This window comes from Eurosta solidaginis, chromosome 5 (assembly GCF_040869045.1).
Source record: "Eurosta solidaginis isolate ZX-2024a chromosome 5, ASM4086904v1, whole genome shotgun sequence".
NCBI classification, from domain to species: domain Eukaryota; kingdom Metazoa; phylum Arthropoda; class Insecta; order Diptera; family Tephritidae; genus Eurosta; species Eurosta solidaginis.
The window spans coordinates 89,502,910-89,523,308 of record NC_090323.1 but is presented as its reverse complement, the minus strand read 5'-3'; the positions used below and the strand labels follow the sequence as shown (position 1 = coordinate 89,523,308).

Below are 20,399 nucleotides of genomic sequence, written 5' to 3'. Positions count from 1 at the left end.
AGGTCATTTAGGGGTGCGTTCGAGATCCCGTCAGGGTCATTTCGGGACTTCTTCGGGACTATATCGGGATAATTTCTGGATGGTTTATGGGATCCGTCCATGACCCCTTAAGGGTCATTTCGGAACTATTAGGTGATCATTTTAGGACCTTTCCGGCATCACTTCTGGATGATTTTCGGTATCCGTTCGGGATCCCGTCAGGGTCTTTTCGGAACTATTAGGTGATCATTTGAGGACATTTCCGGCATCATTTCTGGATAGTTTTCGGGATCCTTTCGGGGTTCAGTCAAGGTCATTTAGGGACTTTTTCGGGATCATTTAGAGATGGCTTTCAGGATTCGTTCGGGAACCCGTCAGGGTAATTTCTGAACTTTTCCGAGACTATTTCGGGATAATTTTGGGACCTTCCAAAGATCATTTCTGGATGGATTTTGGGATCAGTCCGGGATGCCGTCAGGGTCATTTTGGTATTAGGTGATCATTTGAGGACCTTTCCGGCATCACTTCTGGATGGTTTTCGGTATCCGAACAGGATCCCCTCGGAATCATTGCGGGACTTTTTCGGGATCATTTGGGGTCCCTCCCAAGATCATTTCTGGATGGATTTCGGTATCTGTCCGGGATCCCGTCAGGGTCATTTAGGGGTGCGTTCGAGATCCCGTCAGGGTCATTTCGGGACTTCTTCGGGACTATATCGGGATCATTTCTGGATGGTTTATGGGATCCGTCCATGACCCCTTAAGGGTCATTTCGGGGTATCCGTTCGGGATCCCGTCGGAATCAATGCGGGACTTTTACGGAATCATTTGGGATTCCTTCCAGCATCATTTCTGGATGGTTTTCGGGATTTGTCCGGGATCCCGTCGGGGTTATTTCGGGACCTTTTCGGGGCTAATACGGGATCATTTGGGGATCCTCTAGGGGTCGTTTCGTGACTTTTTCTGTATTATTTCGGGATCATTTTGGGACCCTTTCGGCATAATTTCTTGATGGTTTGCCGGATCCATCAGGGTCATTTCGGGACCATTTTGGGATCATTTGGGGACCCTTCCGAGATCATTTCTGGATCCGTCCGGGATGCCGTAGGAGCCATTTCGGGATTTTTGGTTACTTTTCCGGGATAGTTTTTGCACCCTTCCGGGATCATTTCTGGATCTGTGCGGGATCCCATCTGGGTCAATTCCGGACTATTTCGGGATCATTTTGGAATCCTTCCGGAATCATTTCTGTATGGTTTTCGCGATCCATCGTGGATCCCCTCGGAGCCATTTCGGAATTTTTCTGGAGTTAGTCGGGATAATTTAGGGACCCTTCCTGGATATTTTCTGGGTGGTTTTTGAGATCCGCCCGGGAGCCTGTCAGGGTCATTTCGGAACCTTTTCGGGATCATTTTGGAACACCTTCAGGGATCATTTCTGTGTGGTTCTCTGGATACGTCTAGAATCGTGTCGCTCTCATTTCGGGTTTTTTGGGACTATTCGGGGAACTTTTGGAGACCCTTTCGGGGCATTTCTGGATGGTTTTCGGGATGCGTCCGCGATAGCGTTGGGGTCATTTCGTAGCTTTTTCTGGATAATTTCGGGATCATTTGGGATCCTATCAGGTTATCAGCTCATTTAGTTTTTTTTTTTACTCAATTACAAAAATAAAATGCATTAGACAGAAAACAAAATTTTAAACAGATAATAAGCAGGCTAACGCGAATAGCCCATATATTTAAAATTTTCCTTGCGGACGGGGCCGCGGGTAAAGGCTAGTAAATACATAAACGTTGCTGTACCAGCGTTACAAGTGAAGATTCGGTGGATAGATTACGATGATGTTGAAACTCGTTGGATGATGGAAATGCAATCTGCGTTGTAGCCGTATCCATATGAGCATATTTGTTCAGGTGAAACGAATATAAATGCGCGAAGACATTCTCCGCCCGATTCCATTACAGTATTACCGCCAACACCGGCTGCGTATCCAGGACGTACTCCATTATTCAATTTGTGCGGTACCACTCAATTTAACGACGATGAAAATGTTATTGAAATATCGCTACTTGTAGTTTTTTTCTTTTTTTTTTTTGGAAAGATGTTTAAAAAATGTTGGAGCTAGTTACGATTGCACTAAAACTTGTCAATGATTTCTTAAACTCCGCTTTTTCGTCTTTTCCACAGCCTGCTGCCAGTTGATTATTGGTAAAAGCAAAATTTACTGACGGCCATTTTGTGCACCACGCGGTGTGGCCCGATGGCACGGCCGCCATGTTAAGTGGCCTTTCGATGCCACTAATTTTTGGTTTGCAGCCCCACGCTCACACACCAACAACAAACAAACACAGCTATTTGTAATTTTAACTTTTATTTAATTTGTCTTTAAATTGTTTAATTAAATGATTTTTATTAATGTTTGTTTTATATATATTTAACACTTCTTAGTTTTAACGTGTCGTCTTCAATCGTGTGTGAAAAATTAATGATTAAAATATGTATCTCTTGTGCAAGCCGCTCGCCGGGTTGCATTTTCGACATCAGCTGGTGTGTGCTTGATGTGTTAAGTTTGACCGTAGGGTGCCATTACAATACTATAGTATAGAGAAATATTAGTTTCTTTATTCACGCAAATGCTAAATAACATAAGAATATTCGTAGTATAAAATATAAAAGTTTTATTGCCTCTCTTCATTTACTTTCATTTAAAATTAAATTCACTCCGATAATTCTTTCCGACACAATTCCTGTTTAGTACTTTGGCATATGATCCTCTGTGGGTGCAACATGGAGTACTACAGTGAAAGTACTTTGGAAACTAATCTCACGTATGTACTCTATGGAATACTCACAAACAAAGCGAGAGTGGGATCACCTACTCCTCTCCTAGGACATCGCAATGTTAATTGGACACATTGTTTGTATGAATACAGATTAGTTTTGGAACACTCCTATCCTCCTAAAGGAGTATTCCTTACACTATTTATGGAGTACTCGGCGAGAGAAAATAATTGGTATTACTTTCTAGCCAAATGTGTCTCAAAAATATTTGTAGCGTAAAGACTGTATCTTTTCCATTAAAACATTTGATGTTGAAAGGTTCTTTAAATAGAAATATATGTTGACCAGAACTATAATATTATATTATTGTACCGTAGATTTGAAGCGTTACATCTCTGGTAAATTAAATATCGTAGAAAAAAGGATCTGTATATAAGTGTGTTTGATAGGCTATAATAACTAATTATGAAGAAATCAATCATATTCAAACCATTCACACTAATCAACGACAATTCAAATTTATATTTTACTCTACAATACGAATAAATAAATAATTGAGATCAGTCACCAGTAATAAGTAATATACTTTTTAGACCTGCTGTGCCATGTACCACCACAAACCTAGAAATCAAAAGCGTAAAGAACGTGCTGAACGCATGAAGATAGAAGAAGAAAATAATAAAAAACAAAAAACCCTATTTGGGTACAATTTTGGACCGAACAACTCGACTTAGCTCTGCAATTTAGAAATTCCAAAAAGTAAGTAAGAAACAATATAAGGGCTGAATCATACTTCTCGCCGAGTGCTCAAATAAAATTAAAGTGATTAAAGCAGGGACTGCTAATAAAGGTTATTTTAATCTTTCGCTCAATAAATAGCGATTATTTTCCCATTTAATTTCACTCGAAAACTTAACGGTTATTTTTCAAGTGAAATAAAAAACTCGAAAAACAACTGTTATTTTCTGAGCGCAAAATGAAAACTACCATTATTTATGATCCCTGGATTAAAGTAAATTAAAGTGACTGTGTAAATGCACACTATTCTGATATCACGCATAATTGTGTTCACCATTCAGGTTCCGCATCCGATTCGACTATTGATAATGATTTTTTACCTGGGCCTTCGAACAGTGAGGAGACAATAAAAACATCAAACAAAAATATATGTTTACATGAATCCGAAATCGTAAAGTTTCGTGGTGACACTGATCAAGGTTCATCTTCAAAAAGTCTTGCAACCATACCAGCAACTCAAGATCACATTAAATGTTATATTCAATGGCGATCCTTACAAAATCGAATTCAAAAGGAGGCTACAATTGATACATTTATCAATGAACAGGTAATCACTGAAACTCAAAAGTGAAAAGACATTTTATATAGAATTTTGGATATTATTTTATTTTTGGGTGAAAGAGGCCTAGCTTTCAATGGCGAAAGTATATACATATCTTGGTGAACGAAACGATGGACATTTTTTGGGCATCTAAGATCTCATAAGCCAATATGATCCGATACTTACAGATCATTTGGAGAAAGTTAGAATTTCACAACAGCAGCACAAACGTTTACAAGTTTACTATCTTTCCTCAGACATTCAGAAAGAGTTTATAGAAATTTATGCAAAACACGTGAGGGAAACTATATTAGATCAACGCAAGAAAGTCAAGTATTTTGCTAATATCGTTGATGCTATTCACCTAGACTACGTTCATTTTACGCTACCTCCATTTCAATTCGAAAGAAACAAGTTTTACAATTCAAGAACGGTTTTTGGCTTTCGTGAATTGTAACCAAAAAACTGGTCAGAAAATCGCTGATCTAATTTGCCATACTTGATTGAAGATTGTCGTGCACAAAGATACGATAACGGCGCCAATATAAAGGAGCTTACAACGGAGCACAACGTCACATTCTCGACAAAAATTGGAATGCTGATTACACGCCTTGTGCAACACACAGTCTCAATTTATGTGGTGTTGATGCTGCAGAATGTTGTACGGCTGCAATTACTTTCTTCGGAATTGTACAAAAATGTTTTACTATTTTCAGTAGCAGTCCACAACGAAAATGTACCGAGCTCTCTTCACAGTCTTTCAGACACTAGGTGGTCGGCTAGAATTGAGGTAATCAGACCATTCGCAAACCATGTTTCAGGATTAATACAAGCACTAAACGCATTACTTAAGCGAAACCACGGCCTTGTTGTTTTTCAATCTGGTTATTGCTTTTCTAACTTCGTCATAATCGGGCGGAGGGACACATATTCCATCATCATCGATTGCGGGATCGGGTTCTTCATCTCTGCGCGGTGAATTGCTGCCTCCATTGAGGAGAGCAGAGAAGTATTCCCTCCATAATCTAAGCACTCTCTGGACATCAGTTACAAGGTCGCCGTTTTCATTCCTACAGGAGTTTGCCCCGGTCTTAAAACCTTCCGTCTGTCGCCGTATTTTTTGGTAGAATTTTCGGGCGTTATTCCTGGTGGCTAGCAGCTCAAGCTCCTCGCACTCTCGCCTTTCTGCTTCTGCTTTTCTCTTCCTGAAAAGGCGTCTCGCTTCCCTTTTCAACTCACGATAGCGTTCACACACTCCTCTTGTCGCGCTCGCTTTTAACGCAGCCCTGTAGGCAGCGTCTTTTCTTTCGGTTGCAACGCGGCATTCTTCATCATATCAGTTGTTTTTTCGTGGCCGCCGGTAACCAATTTTTTCCTCGGCGGCAGTACGAAATACTTTGGAGATATGCTCCCACTGCTCCTGTATTCCTTCAGGATGAGTTGTGCTCTCAGAGAGCAGGTGTGAGAGTCGAGTTGCGAAATCATTGGCAGTCTGTTGTGATTGAAGCTTTTCGACGTCTAGCTTTCCTTGTGTTTTTTGTTCCTTGGTTTTAGCCGCGTTGAGGCGGGTGCGTATTTTGGCTGCAACGAGATAAAGGTTCGAGTCCATGTTAGGTCCTCGGATCGTGCGCACATCTAAAACACTGGAGGCATGCCGTCCGTCTATCACAACGTGATCGATCTGATTGCGGGTATTTCGATCAGGAGACAGCCATGTAGCTCGATGTATCTTTTTATGCATGAACTCCGTGCTGGATATGACGATGTTTCGAGCACCGGCAAAGTCAATCAGCCTCAGTCCGTTAGGAGAAGTTTCATTGTGTAGGCTGAGCTTTCCGACTGTAGGGCCAGAAACACCTTCATTGCCCACCCTGACGTTAAAGTCGCCAAGCACGACTTTTATATCATGACGGGGGCAGCGCTCGTATGTGCCTTCTAATTGTTCATAAAAAGTCTCTTTCACCTCATCGTCTTTCTCCTCTGTCGGCGCATGGGCGCAGATGAATGATATATTAAAAAATTTTGCTTTTATTCGGATAGCGGCGAGACGCTCGTCCACAGGCGTGAACGCTAGCACTTAGCGACAAAGTCTCTCTCCCACCACGAATCCGACGCCGAAACTGCGCTTATTCGCATGGCCACTCCAATATATGTCACAATTTTTGATCTTCTTTCTTCCTTGCTTCGTCCAACGCATTTCTTGGATGGCGGTGATGTCAGATTTTGCTTTGACGAGGACATCAACCAGCCGGGCATCTGCACCAATCCCATTCAGGGAGCGGACGTTCCAGTTGCATGCCCTCAATTCAATGTCCTTTAAACGTTTGCCATGGTCATCATCAATAGAGAGTGTATTTATCCGAGGCTTGTTGTTATATTTCATTGGAGTATGTTTTTACGTGGCGGGTCCCAAGCCCAGCGCACAACCCGCTCAGCGGGGGTAAAAATATTACTTGGCACGTTTATATAGCGAGCTGCTTGCTCCAAGACAGACGCCCGCTTGCAGCCGCACCTAGAGGTGTACAGACGCTTCCGATGAGATCTTCCCCGGCTAGCCCTTAAACCGATTATGTCAGAGTGGCCTAGCCAGGTTGTCGCCTTCTGACATTAGCTCACCGCTAAACGGGTGTTTAGCGGCTACCCAGAGGATACTTGGCCGCAAGCGACCGGCAGTAGTGAGCTGCTTGAACCGCATGCAAAAGAACCGCTCTGGCCATTCCCAGGTGAATGGCGGTCAGAAGCTTTCCCCACTATCGTGGACTTCTACACACGGCCCCACCCTCAGAACGATTTGTACGAGACGTGGCAATTTGAAACTACGGTTCGGGCGATCGCAGCAAAATTGGTCGAAAAATACAAGTCGGACGTTTCTCAAAGCTTAGAATGCGAAATAATTCACTTGAAATACATTTACAAAGCAAATTTTGATAAAGGTCTGTCACCATTGGAATTGCTAAATGCCATTTATGTTCAAAATCTGTATAAAATTTTCCGCAACATTTTTGTTGCTTTACGTATCTTTAGCACTATACCTGTTACTGTAGCTAGTGTAGAACGTTCCTTCAGCGTTCTTCCAAGAATCAAAAACTTTCACAGATCGTGTTGATCTCAAGAGCGAGTTTCAGGACTTGCCATGCTTTTTGTTGAATCCGTTTTGACAAGACAGTTAAATTTTGATATAATTTAAAAAAAATTTGCAGCGAAAAAGGCAAGTAAAGCCACTCTTTGATATCCGAACCTTCTATACTGAATAACTAAAATTTATAATCATCATTATATTTATCAGAAATGTACTAAAATGTTACCAAATAACTAGAAAAGATTATTTAAAAAAATACGTGGCTGTTAAAAGAGAATTTTATGTCTACGTTACAATAAAACAGTATAAACAATAAATATTCTGTGTTAATTTTATTTTCAGCTCTTAGTCCAAAAATCATTTAGTTGATGTTGCAATTTTTTTTGATGTAATCCATCAATAATGATTCATGACTGAGGCGTCATTAATTTAAATGTATTAGTGGATTTTTTATAGGGGGCTCGTAAATTGTTTAGTCCCGGGCCCGGATTTTCTCTCAACGGCGCTGGATCTGATCTACATTGGGCTCTAATATACTCAAATTTCTATACAACAATAGAGAAAAGAAAAATTCATTACTTCCAAACTTATTTTATTGAAATTATTCACCGACGGTGGACACTGGTTCACGACGACCAGGAACTTCAAGGAGCCATAAAATTTTCAGGGCCTCCTCTCATCAACGCTTGCTCTGCTTCGTCTTGTGTTCTCTATCTGCTGCTTCTCTGTACTAAAGTACGATTAAGTTGCACCACTTATGCGTAACTTCAACTGAATATCGGTAAAGTAAATACATTATACAGTGAATAAACCATATCTTATCTAATATTAATCTTATGGATTCCTCGATACCGTTAAAAAACATGTTACATGCCAAAAAGACGCAAGGCATACCTAGGAAATTAGTCAACTTGGAATGCCACAAGAGTATGAGATGGACAATAAAATGTCAGATAATCTGAGCAACACAATCTTTTCGAAGGAATATATGCCTTTCTAAGCCAAATTTTTGACTCGCAATAGCCAAATTAAACGTGCCCACAAACCCTTAAGCCAAAGGAAATTATGTGGGATGTTTGCTTGGACGAGGTGTTGTGAACGAGATGATGGCACAATAGGCTGATGACCTCACATACCTCTATAATTCTAAAATAACATTATAATTAAGCTTGAAACCTCACCGTATTGGAATGGTACATTGGGAGTGAATATTGAATTCATTTCCTTCACCAGCTCAATCCAAAATTGTTGCTTTTTGTATTTCAGTTTATAGGCAGGAAGCGTGTGGTTCCAAATAAATTCCGCGTCTTGAACTTTATTGATAATATGGTAGACGTAATTGTCTTCCCATCTTTATTTCATTTTTGATTGAACGCATATTTGTCCCTCTTAAGCTTACTGCCGAATTGTTTTTGTATTTTGACTTTCGATAGGTTAAAGTTAGTTTTTCAAACAAAAAATACAAGAAAATAAAGTAGTGACATATATGCTTAAGGGGGAATCTTTCGAATAGTGTACCTCGATATCTAAATTTGTTTTTGAAGGGTGGACGTGGTCCCGAAAATCACAAAGTTATCATCCGGAACTTTAGGACACTATTCGTTTATGAAAAAAAGCTTTTAAATACCAAAGTTTGGTAATATTACAATCCCCGTCAAACTTGTCGAAAGAGGTACCCAAAGATGTTAAAATATTAATATTCAGAATCCAAAGGCACAAATTATATTTGTCAACTCGTTTAAAAGTTATTCGCGAAAAAACGGTCGGTATTATTGTTGTTTTTTTTTTATTATCAGAGCTTTTTGATCGTTTTTGTAATGTCTATAGAAAAGACAGAATACTGCAACCAGGAGTAACTAGAAGGGGCGGTATTTTGGTGGCGGTAGCATCTTCTCTGATAAGTCGTGAAGTGCAACTACACGTTAATGATGCCAACATTGAGCAAATTTGTATTTCTGTAGATATAGAAGAAACGTGAAATTTTCTTCATTGCTAGTTACATCCCACCAAATAACAATTAAGGATTGTACGTCACATATTAATAATATCCAGGTATGTCGCAGAATCCGACTCGGATTTGATTTTTGTCGGAAATGAAAACCGATATCTGTTCGAATTGGTGTCGCGAATTTCGATCGGATTTGGCGTTTTTCGCAATTAAACAAAACCGATATTCGAATCAGCTGGGTGTAAAATTGGTATTTGGTTGCAAATGCTAATAAAATTGTTTAACTTATACTTTTTTCCAAAGATTAATTTGCAAAAAAACCATAGAGAAGAAATATGAGCTCTATTATAATTGCTTTTTTAATTATGCATGAGAAACGGGATGCGAGAGTGAAAGACGGCGCTTAAGAGACCACACCAATACTCTAGAACTTCCGGGGTCTGTGTAAGTGTAAAAAGCATTAAATATATATGTATATCGGTCACTATGCTAAGTCTGATGTTTGCAAAAAGTCGTTTTGAAGCTATTCGTTGAATCAGCTATAATTGCCTAACTCAAGCAACTGGTGAACATTTTGTATCTTTCATGAAATCAATCCTTCTTCCGCTATAGATACATATTAATGTTTTATTTCTGTACCGAGTTCAGAAAAATTTTTCCTTGCAGATTTGCGGCCCATTATCGTTTAAGCAAAGTTGCATTTTCAGTGGTGCTGAATACCATTAATAGGTATATACCTACAACATCCATTCCTTCAATTTTGAAGGTATGCGATTTGCCTCGATTCCTAGCAGAAAGATCGTATCAACGTTCTGTAGGGAACGACATTAATATAAGTTTGGGCAGAAGTACCATATTATCTGAAACCTTGACCAAAGAGGATAAATACAATAAGAGCCGTCACTCGTTATTTTTTTGGCATTTACTCGATGTATACTGAGAGGTAGTCGCTACTTTTACTTTGGGCGAGATGTTTATAAATGTCTTCTATACATTTTCGTGGGGTATTTGTGCATTTATTCTTTAACAGAAAGGGCTATTTTAGTATGAATGCGATAATTGTGAGTATTTTTAAAATTTCTTCTAGTAAATGTTATTCGAAATTTATGGTTTTAGATTTGCGACAGCAATATGATGGTTCATGCTCTAGATGCGCGTTACCCTGATGCAAGCCATAACTCCTTTGTGTGGAATATAAGCAATGCTCGACAATATTTTGGGCGATTCAGGATATGCCATCGAACCATTTTTGTTGACACCTTATCGCGACCCTCCGTATGCATCTCAAGAATACAAATTTAACATGGCACATTGCTCGGGATGGAACATAATAGAACGGACTATAGGAGTTTTGAAAAGCCGATTCCGTTGCTTACAAGGGACCTTGCATTATCAACCTGAGAAAGTAGTTAAAATTATAAATGTTTGTTGCGTACTACATAACATCTGCCTGCAGTATAACGTCGAGTGGAATGAGAATGTAAATTTGCCTGTATCCCAAGATACTAATCTTTAATATTGCAAAACACCAATATGCAAAATAAAATTTTTCAATTATAGGAAAATTAAAAAACAATAATCATTACAAAAAATTATTGTTCTGGCCTTGAGCTCGTTTCGAACCTTGAATACTTTATCAATAGGCCAATAAAACAAAAACAATTGTTAAAAAATTTTAATTTTTATGACATTTTTTTAGAAGTTCCATTTACTTTCTAGAACTTCGTGTTAGCTTTAAATTTTTAATTATGTGCTTTCTATTTGCTGTTCCACTATATTTTAAATTTAAAAAAACAAAAATTGTTTTTAAACTATGCCACTTAGAATTGCGCTACTATACAATTGAACACAGCTGTATGTAAATTAATAAAATAGAAAAAAATATGATGAAATGTAAAAATAGTACGAGAAAGTAAACAAAGTTTGAGTAAGAAAAGTACCTACATCTTTACGATTGCTCGTACTCGCCCAAGGGGCATACATCTCCCTTTCACGTTGACTTATGAAACGTAAAATTTTAGAGCTAAAGCACACAAATTCCTGCGTTAACCTATCAACGGCTTCAGGTAAGCGTTCATTCACTTCTTTTATTTTGTATCCGGAGGATATCATCCATTTTGTTAGAGACACTTTTCTTCCACTCAGTGTCCAATTCTATAAATTTGGTTAGCCGCTCATTTGTTGTGTCGGCTTTAACGTGATTTCGAGCCATCGAGCATTCGAGACGGGAACGTTTAAAAGTTGAAAGCATTTCATCGTCGCTTGATATTAAATATTCCTCTTCAAGGCCAACGGATGTTCCGGAAACATCTTCAAAACTTTGTGTCATTCCGCAAATACGCGTTATGGTTTCCTCCACAGGGTTTAGGGTTTGTTTACTAAATGGCCTTCCACCAGTGGCGCGTTCCTAAAATTTGTTGTGTGTCAACTTTCTCTTTACCTCACTTTTCCGATCTGTCCATATCCAAAAAAATAAATAGGAGTAGGGCTTCTACTAACACAAATGTAAACCATTTATTTCTTTTTTCCAACCATTCACATATTTTGTGGGAGGTTCTGCGCTATTCAGTGATTCCACTATTTGTCGCAACAGGGAATCAACAAGTGTCTTATCCCTTTTTGTGAAACCCCTGGCGATGTCCGGGTACTTCTTCATGAATTCCATAAGTATTTCATTTTGAGCTCTGTTTTTATGCTTTCCCCTGCAAACAGAATTTTAGTGTTAAATATGAACTGAATTTTTCACAAAATATGATCAATATTCCTACAATTTGCAAAATTTTACAAATTTCTAATTCAAACAAATGAAAACGTTAGCATTTACTTCACCGTTTTGTTTCCGATAACAAAACCAGTAAGTAATCTCGGTTTTCGCGACACCTGAAATCGATAAAAAAACTCAAACATTAAAATCGAAAAGATCGGATTGCGCGGAACCTAATGAAAAAAATTGACGGATAGAAAACCGATACCGAGAATATCGGATTCTACGACAGACCCGATCAGCTTTATCATTGATTCTCTATTACCTCACCAAATGTTCTGTATTTTGGGTGACTTTAATCTGGGTTCTATTCCAGATCCTGATGGAGGCTTTTTAACCCCATTTACCTACAAAAAGGATGTCGAGGACTGTTGAAGACATGATCCAATTTTCGGATTAAGTCCGTCCCCTCCGTCTGGCAACACCCGGCCAGTACGGGTAAACTATGGTCGCAGTGCCAATGCACCTGATCTATTGACAAAAAGGTATTGTTGGTACACAACAGTTTACCGGCAAATATATTTTACACGTAGGCCCGGTTTTTCAGTACAAGTTCAACTCATTTTGCCAGTTAAACTACGCTTAAACTTATTCTGCAGTTTTTCAGTATACTTTAACTAAAGTTTAAGCTGAGATTAAGCGGCCTATCTAGCAGGGTTAAACTCTAGTTAACCTATCATTTATTTGCGTTCGTTCGAAATGGCGTCGAATATACCCAACAAGCATTTGGGCTTTAGTACCATTAGAGCTTATGTTGATAACTAGGCATACTTCTAAACTCTCAAGAGTTGTTTCGAACCAGTGGCTCAACTCGAGAACCATAGCATACTCAGCAAAAGGGGGAATTTTTGTAAAGTAAAAAATGCTATTACTAAAGTTGAAAAAATTTAATTAACAACTTGTGGTTCTCTAACTCAAATGTAAGATCCATACTACAGTATTTTCACGAAAATAAAATGAAATTATATAATTTAAAAAATAAACAAAGATTAGGCGCAATAACCTCCGAAGAGATTTTAAGCGGGGGTTCTCCTCCAAACGCAACAAGGCCTATGCACTGTGGAAAAATAATCGGATTGATTTGAACTGGTGTACCTGTAAGAATGTTCGAAATGAAACTACTGCCGTTATCAAACGTGAAACATGCAAGTATTTTGGTAAAATGTTAAATTCCAATCTGCCAAATAATGTCCCCTTGGGGTAATTTAAAAAACCTTCGTGTGTATGTTAAAGATAATCCAAATTGTTCTCTTAACCCTGGCGAGCTTAATGATGTATTTGTAAATCGTACTTCCTCACCCAGCGCCACCATTTCCCAGCACATACCATCTCCACCTACATCGGTTCAGCAATTTAAATTCTGTGCCGTCTCGGAGTTTGGTGTTGCAAGATGTGTTTGTAAGATGCCCTCAAACGCGATTGGTGCTGATGGAATCCCGGTAAAATTTCTAAAAATAATTCTTTCTCATATTTTGCCAACCCTAACACATATTATCAACCATTGTGTTACAACTTCGAGTTTTCCTGATGCATGGAAGCTCGCAATCATTCTTCCGTTAGCTAAAAATACTAGTGCTGGTACTCCATCTGATTTCCGTCCCATAACCATTCTTCCCGCTTTATCGAAGACCCTTGAGTTCTTGTTATCTGAGCAAATCCACTCGCATTGTAGCCGCTACGTTACGGCTAAGTGCAAGCCAGCCTTTACGCACTGAACCCACACTGAGTGCAACTGGCATCGCTGTGAGCTGTTGGTGAACAGCAGTGCCAATTGCATTCAGCGATGTGAAAAGATCGCAACAGCGTGGGTTGAAAACGAGCGCAACCGAATGCCATTGGACAGGTTGAAGTTAACCGGCCGGTGCACCACTCGCGAAAATTAAAGTCATAAAAGGAAATAAGTGTAACTTTTTAGATAGTTTATAAAAGTACATTATTTAAGAACAGTAAAGAGACTAAAAAGTTTTAAACAAAGTTGTATAAAGAAACTAAAAGGTTTTAAATAAAGTTGTAAAAGAACTTTAGAACTAAAGTTTACAGAAAATACTATTAAATATAACTAAAAGAAAAAACAGTTTTATTAATTTAAAGAATGAAGAAAGTAAAAGGATTGTGTGTGCAAGTAGCAGCCGTGTACGTGCGTGCAGAACTTTTGAAGATCCGAAAAATGGATCTTTTACATGGCGATCGTGAGCCGAAGGCCTGCATATATGGCGAGTGGCCGAAAGAAGGCAAACCTCCCAACAGGCGTGGGTGTACCACCGATTAAGTGGGAAAAAACCCACATAAAATTTACATAAAATGAAACAAAATATTTACAAAAATACATGTATCAAAAATTGTTATAAAAAAGTTATAAAAAAAGTTTAGGTTTAAAAATTACAAAAAATACAAAATTTAGAAAAACCCAACAAAAAAAATACAAAAATTTAAAAAAATCATTTACAAAAAAAATTACAAAATTTAAAAACCATTACAATAAAATATAAAACTCAGAAAATCTACAAAAAAATTTAAAAGCAATAAAAATCTACAAATATTAAAAAATTTGGAAAACTTACGACAAAATACTATGAATTCACTCAAAATCACAAAATTTTCAAAAACTTAAAAAAAGAAAAAATACAAAATGTTCGACTAAACTAGTGGTAGTGGTTCATGGCAGTGTTTTTGGCAGTGGCTAGTGAGAGAGAAAAATAATGAATCTTTTATATGGGTTGAAATAAGAACATTTGGAAGAAAATATATATACGTATAATATAAAGACTTAATAAAAACGGAAATAATAAGAATAATCAAATTAATAATACAACGAACTAATCAGAAGCAGAAATAATATTATTCAAAAAAAGAGTAAAACTCAAATATGCGTTTTGGCATAAACTGTACAAATTATTCAGTGACAAAACGGCACTAGCCACACCAATTTAATAACGGCACTAGCCACGCCACCATCATAACGGCAAACCAACGTACGACATAAGACAGAGAAAAAAAGAATTGACACCATCCAACAGCAGCAGCAGCAGAACATCAGGCACAGCAGCAGAACAGCAGCTACAGCAAGCAATCAATCGAGCCCAGCAGCAATTGAATTGGTATGGCGTGCGAAAAAATTGCCATTATTTACATTATCACAAAATAATATTTTCACTTTTCTTTATATAACAATTATTTATATTTTAAATTTTCAACTATTTTTCCAAACTTATTACAAAATTTACAAAAATATTTGAATTAATTAATTAAATTAAATTATAAAAAAATTTATTTTCAATTTTCGATATCTACTTACCATACTCTTTAAAATGGAAAAAAATTTTATTTCACATTAATTTTTCCAATTTTTCAAAAAAAACTACTTACCGTACTTATTCCAAAAAAAATGTTTTTTGCATCATATTAAAAAATTAATTGAATTGAACATACCTTTAGGTATATTTGTAAGATTTTGGATAGGCACTGTGGGACAGGGTCGGACAAAAACAGAAAAAGAAATTTTTTTTTAATTTTTCTTTAATTGCTTCTAGTTTTAGTCCCACTCTGCCCTACAGTCGGCACCATCAAAAAAAAAATACAAACAAAAAAAAAACTAAATTTTTTTTACTTTTTCGTAAGCGGTGCTTCCGCGATAAAAACAATGATTACAATTTTTCCTTAAAGCGGTGCGTCCGTGTATAAATATGACATACATTTTTTTTAATCCCGGTACGTCCAAGGACATTTATATTCCAAGTTTGAAAAGATGCGGTGCGCCCGTATCTATAAAAATAAAACCATACCATTTTGACTTTAAACGGTGCGTCCGCCATAAAACATAATTTGATAATAGTTTGGCTTTCTTTTACAATACATACTTTCATAAATTTCTTTTTACAATATTTTCAAATTTCCTTTAAAAATACTTTCATTATTTTCTTTTGAGCTCAACTTAAATCAGTTCTATAAGCAAAATTCAGATTATCATTAAATTACCGGATAATTCTTTAAGTTTTACACTCTCAAATTCCACTTATCTTTCAATTCTGCATAACTTTTCCAATCAAGCATAATCCATTTTCGAATAATTCTCTCGTTGAAATTCTGTTTCCTTTAAATTCAATTTCTATTCAGTCTTCATAAATAAATTCCACATATCTTGCTCCAATAAAATTTTAATATTTCGTCTGTTCGTTTCAATACGTATGGACCTAAGAAATAGGAAGGTAGTTTCTATAAATTCACATCCAGATCCAAATTCCAAAAATCAGAGCAAGACTTAGATTCCAAAAATTCAAAGCAAGATTTAGATTCAGAAAATTCAGACTCCGATTCAGCTTCAATTGCATCTTCAACTGATACCTTAACAAGTGAACAAAATAAATTATCGCTGAGTACAGACTGTTTAGGATTTTAGAGCAACCTGTAATTCCAAATTCTAGTTTTTCTATTATATCGCCGATTCTTAATGTTACAACCATGGCCACAACCGATCAGAAAAAATCGTTTATTAGTACGTGTGCCTCGATTATGTGAAAAAACTACAGTGGAGACCCGTTAGCACTTGGCTCATTTATAGAGAAAGTTAAATTAATAGAAGTATTCTCTGACGGAACTTTCACTCCTATTTTCATTGCATTTTTAAAATCCAAACTCGAAGGCAAAACTCGTGAATCCTTACCAGCGGAAATAAATTCAGTGAGCCAAATTATAGAAGCATTGCGCGGTAAAATAAAGCCAGACAACTAGAAAGTTGTCGCAGGTAAAATCGCAGCTTTGAGAGTAAATAACAACAATTTTTCAGAATTTTCACAACTATTAGAAGAACTTTCGGATTCGCTGGAACGTTCCTTAATCATAGGGGATTAAAACAGGCAAAGGCTCATGAGATGGCGGTTAAACAGACCATAAGCGTTTGCAGACTCAATAGCTGTTCGGATATGGTAAAATCAATCCTGGCGTCAACCACATCCAAAGATTCAAAGGACGTTGTAGCGAAGATGATAATAGAGCGCGAACAGGAGGTAAAGAAACGGCAAGTGCTAGCTTTTCGGTCACGCCCTGGTAGATTAAGTTTTAGAGGGAATTTTAGAAGTAACAAAAATTACAGGCAAAATAACAATAATTTAAGATTTAACAGTAACTCAAATAGGCAGCATAATTCAAATTTTCGAAAGAGCAATTCCAATAGTAACGAACAAATAATTACAACAATAATAATAATAGTCAGTCCGCAAATAGAAGAAATACCAACAACCAAAACGCAAATACTAGAAACTCTGCCAACGTTAGGGCTTTAAACGCCGAAGCCCCACAGGCGCGAGCACTGAGGGAGCCGGAGCTAAGCAACTAAGTAAAAACAATCAATATACTGTCTAAATTTAAATTATTCCGACTTCATCGAAGTAAAAGTGACCGATTCCGGCAAAACATGTACGTTTCTAGTAGACTCGCAGGCGGATATTTCCCTAATTAAAATTTCCAGTTTGTCGATAAATTCAGCAATAGATAACAGTAATATTATTAACATCACAGGTGTAACATCCGAGACAATTTCTGCATTCGACACAATAGAGACGAACTTAATAATAACGAACATTTTAATACCACATACTCTTCATGTGGTTGATGACAGTTTCAATATACCATCAGACGGCATACTCGGAAAGGACTTTCAAAAAACAAACAAATGCATAATCAACTACTGAAACGACACAATACAGTTTTGCACGGGACAGAAAGGGTTAAAGCTTTAATTTTACATAGCGCATCTAGCAATAGTTTAAGAATTCCACCAAGGTGCGAAGTTTTCCGTATTTTCAATTTAGGTAATTCCAAAAATCCAGTTTTTGTTGATTCTCATGAGATTTCCGATGGCATCTTCACAACCAAATGCATAGTAGATACGAAAAATCCGATTTTAAAAGTAATACAACACACGAAGTAAAGTACATAAAAGATTTAAATATTAAAACAGAAGATATTAGCAATTTTCATATATGCAAAATTAATATAGCTTCAGATGATGCAGAAAGTTTAGAAGAACTAAAATCAATTTTAATAAAACAAATGCCCACGTACGCAAAGGACGAACTTCTTGATTTCTGCTTAAAATGCTTAGATATATTTGCCCTAAAGACTTTTTACGAAGAAAAACTTATATTGACAGATAAGACTAAGTATAAGAATAAGTATATATTAAAAATTATAGACTACCATACTCACAACGAAATAAATATACAGGTTGATAATTTGCTAAAAAATTATTTAATCGAAGAAAGTTACTGAAATTACAATAGTCCTTTAAGTTTGGTTCCTAGAAAGGACTCAACTGGCCGAAAATCATATAGAATGTGCATTGACTTAGAGCTGTAAATAAAAAATTAATAGCTGATAAATCTCGACTAGCGCGTGTAGACGACATTTTAGATAATCTCGGAAGAGCAAAATACTTCTCAAGATTAGATTTATACTCCGGTTTTCATCAAATTCCGTTACATAAGAATTCTAGAGACATCACCTCCTTCAGTACCGATCGTGGTGCTTTTCGTTGGAAACTTTTAACATTCGGACTAAAGGTTGCTCCAAACTAATTTTCCAGGATGATGTCTATTGCTTTTTCGTGTATTTCTTCCAATCAAGCCTTTTTATATGTTGACGATGTAATAGTTATTGGTTGTGGCGAGACTCACCATTTCAAAAATTTAGAAAAAGTTTTCCAAATATGTAAAAAGTTCAGTTTACGTTTAAAACCTTTAAAATGCAATATCGTGCGTTCAGAAGTTACATTCCTTGGTCATAAATGCTTGCCCAAAGGCCTGCTGTCTGACGATTCAAAGATTGTTGCAATTAAAAAATACCCAAAACCACGCGATAAAGATGCAGTTCGCAGAATTGTAGCATTTGCTACCTACTACAGAAGGTTTATACCAGAATTTGCATCAATAGCAGCACCTTTGAATGAGCTTACCAGGAAGAAAGTAGAATTTAAACGGGACAACTTTTGTGAAATTGCTTTTGGAAAACTCCGTAAATCTTTAATTTCACCTAAAATTCTACAATACCCAGACTTCACAAAAGAATTCATAATTACGGTTGATCCTCCGAAAATTGGTTGCGGTGCCATTTTGAGTCAAACCCACAATGGTAACGATTTACCAATTTGCTTCGCATCAAAAATATTCAATAACTCAGAACAGAAAAAATCAATCATTGAACCAGAAGTTTTAGCAATTTACTTTGCAATAAAACCATTTCGACCGTACATATACGGGACTCACTTTACCGTAAAATCCGATCATCGTCCATTAGTTTATCTGTTCAACATGAAAGACCCCTCTTCAAAACTTTCACGTATACGGCTTGAACTATCAGAATATAATTTTACCATAGAATATATCAAAGGAAAACACATTATCGTGAATTTCAATTCAAGAACTTAAAAATTCAAATAATCAAATTTTAGCAGTACAGACGAGGTCTATGACGAAACGTCACGAACAACTACAACAACCGACTGAAGACATAAACGAAGAAAATATTGTAACGAATTTACTTGCAAATCCTCTTATTTGCAACCTTCTGCTAAATTCGAATGACTAAACTGTTGAATAAAGAACTCCAATATTTAATAATGCAAAATGGCCTTTATTAAAGTACTTCACAATAAATAACTCTACTATTGCCTGACAGATTGCGTGCTTAATCAAAAATTGCTTGTAGCGTCTCTATTGTTGAGGCCTTTAATACTCTTTGATTTCTTCATTGCATCTTCTAGGCGCTTCTGTTCTAGAATCTACCAGTTGGTTATCTGTTATAATTATAACTACAGATGTACGTGTATAGCTCTCATATGCGCGTGTGTTTGTGAGCGACACTTCCACAATTATAATTGCATATCTCAGATAAGATATCTGCATATGTTTGTACGTTGCTTCTCTGCTGCGTGTACGTACATATGTGTAGGCATATTGATTGAATTATTGATGTGCATTCACGTCACTGCTTAGCATCGGCTTAGATATAGCAGTACCCCTTAGTGTTGCTAATATTCGTAACAATATTAAATTACAGATATTCGATAAATTTTCATATAATTTTTCCAAGAAAATACCTAGGATAAAAAGCCAAATATGTCATAACAACGATAATAATAAAGTCAATTTAAAACAAGTAAGGAAGGCTAAGTTCGGATGTAACCGAACATTACATACTCAGCTGAGTGCTTTGAAGACAAAATAAGGGAATATCACCATTTAGCAAAATGAACCTAGGGTAACCCTGGAATGTGTTTGTATGATATAGGTTTCAAATGGAAGGTATTAAAGAGTATTTTAAAAAGGAGTGGGCCATAGTTCTATAGGTGGACGCCATTTCGGTATAGCGCCATAAAGGTGGACCAGGGGTGAATCTAGAATGTGTGTTGTACGATATGGGTATCAAATGAAAGGTGTTAATGAATATTTTAAAAGGGAGTGGGACTTAGTTCTATAGGTCGACGCCTCTTCGAGATATCGCCATAAAGGTGGACC

The 20,399-nt window shown here is 36.9% G+C and overlaps 1 long non-coding RNA gene across 4 annotated transcripts in view; it reads left to right on the top strand.

Moving 5' to 3' along the window:
* LOC137252865 (uncharacterized) overlaps positions 1-20,399 on the top strand; it is a 132,535-nt gene that overhangs the window by 57,411 nt on the left and 54,725 nt on the right. The window contains exons 4-5 of one of the 4 annotated variants that reach the window (XR_010953673.1): positions 3,353-3,518; positions 3,839-4,104. The exons of 1 other annotated variant lie outside the window; for it this stretch is intronic. This is a non-coding gene — a long non-coding RNA (uncharacterized lncRNA). Of the gene's footprint in view, positions 1-3,352; positions 3,519-3,838; positions 4,105-13,804; positions 13,942-20,399 lie in introns of those variants that run through there. 2 more of the 4 variants (XR_010953675.1, XR_010953674.1) reach the window with 2 other exon arrangements.